At 35.5% G+C, this 8,894-nt stretch overlaps 1 protein-coding gene across 3 annotated transcripts in view; it reads right to left on the bottom strand.

Annotated features, from left to right (window-relative positions):
- LOC109840782 (E3 ubiquitin-protein ligase Arkadia-like) overlaps window positions 1-8,254 on the bottom strand; it is a 17,040-nt gene extending 8,786 nt beyond the window's left edge. Inside the window, exons 1-3 of one of the 3 annotated variants that reach the window (XM_020409545.1) lie at window positions 8,087-8,254; window positions 7,877-7,998; window positions 4,130-4,213 (exon numbers count right to left, since the gene is read on the bottom strand). The gene's annotated coding sequence lies outside the window, so the exon portion shown is untranslated. Of the gene's footprint in view, window positions 1-3,936; window positions 4,051-4,129; window positions 4,214-7,876; window positions 7,999-8,086 lie in introns of those variants that run through there. The other 2 variants (XM_020409544.1, XM_020409546.1) reach the window with 2 other exon arrangements.

Genomic DNA, 8,894 nt, shown 5'->3' with positions numbered 1-8,894 from the left:
ACCGATTTTCAACTACTTAAGCTTTTAACAAACATGCTAATAATGGTAAGACCTCAAAACTTGAATCAGGTTGACCAAAAAAGGAAAAAAAAAGAAAAAAGAGTGTAGTCCAGTTGCAGAGGATGATGGAGAAGATGAAAATGAAGAAGATGAACTCATCCTTGAAAATGATAATAATGAGGGTCTATAAAGATGATAAATTGATGTTAGATTGCTTTAGTTCATTGTTTCTGATAGAGGTTTTGGCCTTACATAGTCATTTGACTTGGATGTAAGTCATTTACATGCTTGTATTTTCCTTGTAAAGCCTTTTGATACCTCTTCTTGATTATCTATTATGCTATATTATAAATTTATCATGTGATATGGCTGTAAATAATTGATCACTGTAACATATTGATTAGGTCATCTCATGATACCCAAAACTACATCGTTGGAAGTGATATGTGAAACCATATCTAATTTGGCAACTTTGATTATGATGCTGCCTTTAGAGACAACACCATAAAAGGAAGAAAATATGCAGAAAATGATTTTGCTGGAAAACATTTCCAACAACAAGAAACGTGAGAACAGGGGAACAAATGTAAAATTAGTAAGAGGTGGAAAGGTCGGGATGAAAACTTGAGCGGGATAAGGAAGCTTTACAGTGCCCAGAAGAAAATCATGTACACAATGATAGTTGGGTTGATAGGTAATGCATGTGACCGAGCCTTAAAATTAATTGGATAATAAGAACATAATAAGGTTAAGATTTCAAGCATTTGGTTTCCTAGACATGAGTCAGAAACTATGTTGCAGGGATAAGGAAGGATATGGGGACACACACACATATGTATGCATGCATGCAAACATATATACATAGAGAGCGAGATGGGATCCTTGGTACCAAGGACAAACTTGGTCCATAGTAGTGAGGTGTCTCATCTCATCCACTCATCTAAATGGTCCCCACTTGAAAATGATGCTCCATTAATTAATAACCCATTTGAAAATGGTCCCACTTTAGATGAGTGGATGAGAATGAGCCACCTCACTTCCAAGGACCAAAGTTGGTCCTTAGTACCAAGGATACCCATATTCCTCATATATGTGTGCATGCATGTGTATAATACTTGCATTAGATCAAATATTGAATTAAAATATCTATAACATTAGCGTGTTTCTTTTACTATCTATAACAATTAAGAAGCAAGTTATTATAGAAGCAAGTTAAATCAAACTAGGAATGAAATGTTTAACAACAAAAGTTTAGTTTGATGGGGATACGATGGTGTGTCTGTGGTGAATCTGTGTACAATACATGTTCGACACGGATACAACACCCGAAATGAGGTGTCCAGGTAACCTAGATTAGAAATTATGTTGCCTAGGCACTACCTGTCACTAACACTCCTTGAATAAATGAATACATCTATTCATACGTGTTACAAGGTTTTAAATATCGGCCGACATGTCCGACATGTCGGCCGACATATCGGTTTGAGAGCTTGACCGACACGACATGGGACGTACCCAATTATATATTACATCTTTATTTGAAACACTTGTTAAACACTTCATGGAGTATATTATGACTTCAGCCACTTCTTGAAATGCGCTGGACAGGAGTCGGGTCTGCTTGTCATACCCAATTCAGAACTATGATTTTAAAATGATTGTTTGGGTATCTAATTAAAAAAACGAGCAGTTTTTCAATTTATAATCCACATAATAAAATAAACATAAAATAATATAGGAAGTTTAATTTTCATAACATGTGAATGAAAAAACATATTCTCATGTAAATTACTAATTTCAATACACACGCAATTGTGTATTCAAATCCTATATTTCACAAATTTCCTGCGTCTCGCACCTGTACCCGCACCAGCACCCCTATTTATGCAACATTGGTAAAAAAATCATTACCCTAGTGCCAAAAGCTTCAACTGAAGGTGTGGAATAGGCCTGGAAATACTCTGGCTCAAGATGGAAATTCATAGAATGATCCTTCTATGTATATGACTCAAAACAAATTTGTCTAACTTTGCCAAACAGTGTTTTCAATGCATGCAGGATGCTAAGATATAAAAAACATGGTCAATGTCCTGTGCCCAAGCTCGTTTATAACCTGTCTCAATCCATATGGGACTAAACCCACTCGTATCCTCCTCAGAAAACCACCCACCAAAAATATTCAAGATGCCTAACCAAAAACCAAAAACCAAAAAGTGTGTGACAAATGATAAGGCTCGTACTTACTCATTTAGATAGGATACTCTAATACTTTTCTCCATTAACGAGCTATTGTAATCATCTCCTCAATTGTGTACAAAATCTTTCTTCACCATTTTTTTTTAATTTTTTGGTTCTAGCCTGCTAACTGATATTCAAATCATGTTGATGCATATTTCTTGAAATGCATATTTCTTTTCAATATCAAAGATTTCCCCTATCGCTATCAGTAGTTACCTAACCTCTCATAACTGCACTCAATTTTTAATTCCACTTGTGCAACTTACCTATTTCAATTTCAGCTAAAACATGGCCTCATAGCTCTCATAGAATTTACATTCAATTCCATGAGTATTCTACACTCACGGCAGGATTCTTCTCATCCAAAACATTCCAGGATCCCAATATTCACTTATTCAATATCTTGATTTTATCTATGAGCATATACTAATATTGTGTCTTCTTCATAAATAATTGATTGTATGTAGTGGAAATACTTGGTAATTTCCTACGATTAAATGAGTTTATTCATTCTTTTTTTTTCCTCGTACTCCAATAAAATTTACATGCATATTATCTTTGCATTACTAGTCTTAATCCTTGAGCCTCTATCATCTAACTCAATTTCAACCAATGAGTATCTTTTTTTTCTGCAGTGCATTAAATGTGGTGATACCATTAGCAGCAAAAGTCCAAAAAGAGCAGGATCTTTCTGGTTAAAAGGCCTGAAAACATACAATTAAGGAAGAAGAATACTTAACCATCTAATTATTTCATGTGATGCAGACTAACTTAACCATCGAACTTTTTGGTTAAGTTAGTAGAAAACTAACCATCTAATTATTTCATGTGCTGCAGACTAACTTAACCATCTAACTTTTTGGTTTAGTTAGTTCTGGGTCAGACTAATTTAACCATCTAATTACTTCACATGACAGAATAATGAAAATTCCCCGTCTTTGTACTCAACCTCCTATTATGGACATATGCTTATTCTGGATGAGGCACATTCGTAATGAAATATGCACCATGGAAACTTTTAGTTGTATAACACTACATCTTGTGCAACTACATCTTCTTAAATATAACAGCGTCCACTTAGGAATACAGACACAGTAAAGTAGCACTACAGCTTCAGTGTCCATAAGCAGCAAGAATGAATGGAAGTCAGGAAAGAAAGCAGAGAAAAATTAAATAGTTGCTCTAAGATGCACAAAAATAGAAAGGTGTAGCATTTTCCAAAACTAAGAACCAAGTTACGAGACTTTAGAGAGTCCATAAGCATGATTAGGATCATCAGAGATGGATGAGAAACATGTCCAGAAAGGATAACAATACACGCAGGACACTGGTGAACAAGACGATGAACCAATAATCTGATAGTTCGAACTCAAAGGAGCTAAGGAAATCAAACATCAACAGATTTCATAAGCAAACAGTCGCAGCCTCATAACCCTTTATGCTTACACAGACTGGACTTCCATGGAAGACCCAAGCATCAAAATGACAAAGCAGAAAGAGAGTGCAACTCAAGAGAGATGCTTCAGATAAGAGTCAAATGGGAATTGAACACAATAGAGCAACAAAAACAGCTAGCAACACCTAATTGTGCAATAAATAAGTAAAATATTCTTTTGTAAACAGAAACTATGATCAGGCAGTAGCAAAATACATAAAAACAACATAATTATTTTCAGGTGTACTAAGAGCAGTGAGTACGTGTGCAATCTCCAAAGGTTAATTACAAAGAACTTCGACTTAAAATGGAAGAGTGCACTTCCTGAACAGTTTACACCGCACTCGAGGAGCAGTCAGATGCTGAGAACCGCAAGCTAGGTAAAGAACAAAAAGTAAACATAAAACCAAGTTGAAATTGCCATATCAAAATGGAAGGAAGAGAAGGTATTCATGCCAGATCCAATATCCAGTGGATTCTGCAAATGGTCCATGCTGTGAGTTTGATTAGTCAGTCCAAATGCTCATCCAGAAGCGCAATCTTGCAGCCAACAAAACATTATAAAATGAGATAAGACAATAATCAACAGGCAGTTGCCTGAAAGGAAACATATGTAAGATACATATATAAAGAACAGATCAATCAGAAAATAACCAGACCGATGGTCAGAGTTCGTCATGAAATAGCAAAGACAATAGTTTCAAACAATAGGACAGTGCATAATGCATGAGAAAATATAGCCGCTAGAGAGTTACAGATATACAGGTCAAGGATCCAATACTCAAAAGATACCTGAGAACTGGTACTGGTAGACCCATAGCAATAGCAGTATACTGGGAACTGAATGCTATAATTAAAAACTACTATATTATAAGCCGTGACAAAAAGTTTCAAGAAGCATATTGTTTCAGTCCCAGTGTCTTAACCTTCACCTCCATAGGAATAACTGAGACATGCAGATACTAGTCCTAAATTGCTAAACTTGAGCTGATGTGCTGCATTAAAGTGCACTTACGAAGTTAGTGGAGTAGATACTTTACTGCCTTTATCCTTATCTGGAAATTTTTTGTAGATATTATCTTCAGTACGGAGGTTTTATATATGACTTTCATTAAGAACATTGAGTTTGATGATGAGTCCAGCCCCTTAAATTTGCTATTTAAATGCCCCAGATCCTGTTTTCAGAGGACTACATTTGATTTCTGAGGGAAAAGTATAACAATATGAGAGGATAATACAGTGCAGATGCACTCTTCATTTAGTGGATGCACTCTTCTTTTACGGTAGCGATGACATTATACTGTCTAATCTTCGTTTAGTGGATGCACTCTTCTTTTACAGTAGCGATCATATTATGCTGTCTAACCTATGAATTAAGTTTTCACTGTGAATCTTATTCTATTTGGGCCAAGCATTACACAAGCCAACCACAGAAGGTTGGCTTAAACAGTTTGATGTTGCTGTTGGTGTAGCACACAAGCAAAAAATTCAATAATATGACCTTCAGTTCTCTATCTCACCAAGTAATCGAGTCTGTCTAGGTCTCTTTCATCTGCAGCTACAAACAGGTTGTGGAGGGGAAAAAAAGTTTTTGGGGCGTGTATTACAGGATATAGCAGATCCAATCTTGTGTGGTTGCATAGATCAAGTTAAAGACCCAAAGTATTTGTTCAAGATTTCATGCCAAAAATATACATTTCGATAAAATTACCAAAAGAGAAAAGATGTTTGATATGCATGATAAGAAATTTATATTATATGTGTGTGCGCGCGTGTGATTTACATAGTATGTAAGTGTCATGATCATTTCAGAATCTTTTATGCCATAGCTAGAACTCAGAACAATCAGTTAACTGCTGCAAAAGCTCACAAATGCACCTGCACCTCCAAGTTTGATGACACATGCATGTAACTCCTATAGGCATTTCCATGCCATACGTACTGTTTTCATTTCTTACAGTTTTCCATTTGTGATATGTCATATTTGCATATTACATTCTTTCAGTTGGCATATATATATGCTTCAACTAGAACCATCGACAACAATATCCATATTTCCAAATATTTCTGCTAGCATTGACTTCATTTGCAACCAAAAATAGTTTTATCAAATATACACACCAATAAAAGCTCTATTTTCACCTTATTTATCAAGGACATCACCTCCCATTTCCTTTACGCATTTTCTCTTCAAGATTCCATGACCTTGTCTCATTTTCTATTATCTCCATCTCCTTTTATCACCACTTCCAAAGCCTCGAAGTAAGCTGGCAACTAGTAACAACAACTAACCACCCTCCTAAGAATCTTATGTTCCTTTTTTTTTTACTTATATCTCTTATCCTCTCCCTGTACCTCTGTGCTTTTTTCTAATAAACTGTATGGTCATTTCCTTACTGCTACCATTCTTACAAAAAATGAAGGTATTTTAAATTATTGATCATAATATTATTGGGAATCATTTATTTTGCAATTGTGTTTTGTAAATATAGCGTGGGCAGGCATTTACTTTCACAGGCTTGTAGTTTATATGATTCTAGAAAACAGGTCAGATTTTCATATATTTAATGATATTTTAAAGTTCTAAATGAATTTTAAAATATAAAACCTGAAAATATAATCTTTTTTATTTCAAGATCTATGTGCAGAAGATCTCAACAATATCTCATGCTCTCCCTTTTCAAATATCAGGGGTATAGAAGTGATGTTGAAACTTGTCTCTCAGCGTATCCCATTCATTCTCTCCCTTATTTAACATCCTATCACGTATTCTCCAACATCTTCATATAAATTGGAGTCTTGACTAACCCTATGAACCAAAACTTTTAATCAAAAACTTGATCTTACTAAATATGTTCATTCCCAGTCAGAATTCCTGTGTTTTGTATTGTGTCCCAACAGTATGTCCTTAAGAGTACTTAACCTATACTCAGAGAGAAGTTTCCCTAAAATTGAATCCTTAAGAATTGATCCAACAGACTGTATTGGGCACTGTTCCTTAAAGACTACTTGACAGGAGTTTCTGATATCATTTATATCAGATTACTCTAGATCATCTTCGGTGGTTGCTTTGACACCTTATACAACATAAATATACAACATAAATAATGTTTTGAAAGGTACAAGATGTTGACATTGTGACAACAAACGTAATTACTTTATTATCTCTTTCTACGATCAAGCTTTTGTAACAAATCTAACCTTTCAAATATGTGGCAGTACCTATAGAACTAGACTTCGGACGGTATGTTACTCCCTTTCTTCTAAGACTTATTTCCCACTCAACTTGTTTTGATATCGTTATTCATCTCTCCTATATTTTTCTGGTCCTTAAACTAGTTATCATGACTGTCTATTATGATTGTATGTTCTGAACTTGTGAACTTAGCCAGTTACTGTGAAATACTCTCCATTTCGAGAGTTTAGCAATCGCATGTCCTTGCTTATTGTGGTGAAATCCAATGGAATTCACTCTCCAGAACTTGCCTGCATGAGAAGGGCGTTTCTTTAGTTCCTGCAGCTATTGAGGATCCTGTAGCATCAGAGAAGTTATACTCTGGCCAAAACTCATGGAAGCTGGAAATTTACTATATTCAAGAGAGAACAACAATCTAGCTTACACCTGACACCTAGCTAGTCAAATAGCAACTTGCGTGCGCCAGCACCATAATCAGCTGAAATCAGCATTGCTGAATACCAAACTGACAATATAGTGGGGTTTAAAATAGAAATATATCTGAACGGATTACCAATAATGGACATGCATTGAACTTCTGTAAGTTATTGCGACATAAAAATTATGGAGTATACCAAAAAAAAGAGTGAGTAAAAGATCTCCTTTGTCACGAACACTCATCCAATTTTTATTAGCCCAGAAAAATCCAATTATTCTTCATCCCATCATAATGCACTCGCATTTAACTTTCAGAGATAAAGTGAACTTCCCCGAGCTATTTCCATTACAAAAATCAAATTGCATTATCAAGAAATCGACCAATACATGGAAACTTATATGCAAAAACTGTCTTTTCTCATCAATTTTCGGTCCATTTTTCCAAAAAACAGTAATCCCACCTTTTTCATTCATCAACAACCCAAATTCTACGGATTTTACTAAATTAAAATACGCAAATTATGAAAGAAACACAGAACGATGCCCAAAAAGGAAAAGAATGATCAAAACAAAAAGAGAAGTAAAATTACCTGCGATCATTCAACAACAAGAGCAGAGCCCCAAATCACAGCTCGAAAACACCTCCGATCCTAAACAAAATTAAACAATTTAACGATGAGCGAAAGAAGAAAGGCTCCACGTGGCAGGATTCCTTCTCATCGACAGAAAGCAAGAAAAAATCCATTAAAAACTCGAAAAAATCCATGTAGAGGAAAGGAATCGAAAGAGAGAAAACTTACAGCAGAAATTTTGCTGGATTTTGCAGAACGGGATTCCTTTCTTGAGAGAGAGAGAGATTAAAAATGAGAATTGAGAAGCGATTTTTTATTTATTAATAAATTATTAAACGAAGGAGAAGAGAACAAGGGGGGTTAGGGGGGCTTGAATTTATTTTCTTTCTTTATTATTTGCCAATTTATTACCGCTGCCTTTAAAAGGAAGGGATAAAAACTGCATAATTGCAAAAGGAAATAATAATTGTTTTTAGAAAAGGAAATAAAAATTAATTCAGACTATTATCTCGTAGGATAACGCTCTCAGTTCTCACGCGTCAAGTTGAGGGGGCCCGGGGGCGGGGTGGGGGCCAGCTAAGACGGTGGGCACGTGTGAGAACGTCATCGTGAACGTCGCCTGTGGCTGACACGTGGACCGCTGAGATTAATCCTGGCGTGCAAAGAAAGGCTGGTCCACGTTCGTCCAGTTTGTCCAGCCCAATCCCCATGAGCACCACCACGTTGCTCGTCATTTGCGTTGCGGTTTCGCGGCTTTGTGTAGTGTAGCAAAAAGGATTTCCTAGCATAATGTAATTATTATGGAGCTTTCTCTTTATTTCGATTAAACCCCTCAAATTATTTATGTTTATTTAAACATCTTTTTCTGAACTGTGTATGAATGTGGTGCAATTATTTTATTTGGTGCATTCTCTACTGAAGACAATTTTAATGTTAACTACTTTTATAAAAAAGAACGAAAGGGAAAAAAATCGTAAATTAATCATAAATCATCTAAAAAATAGCGGTGTATTGTTACAGGTTAAAGCATAACATA

This window comes from Asparagus officinalis, chromosome 5, assembly GCF_001876935.1.
Source record: "Asparagus officinalis chromosome 5, Aspof.V1, whole genome shotgun sequence".
NCBI lineage: Eukaryota > Viridiplantae > Streptophyta > Magnoliopsida > Asparagales > Asparagaceae > Asparagus > Asparagus officinalis.
Note: the sequence above shows the minus strand (reverse complement) of the source record. Positions and strands in the feature narration are given on the sequence as shown.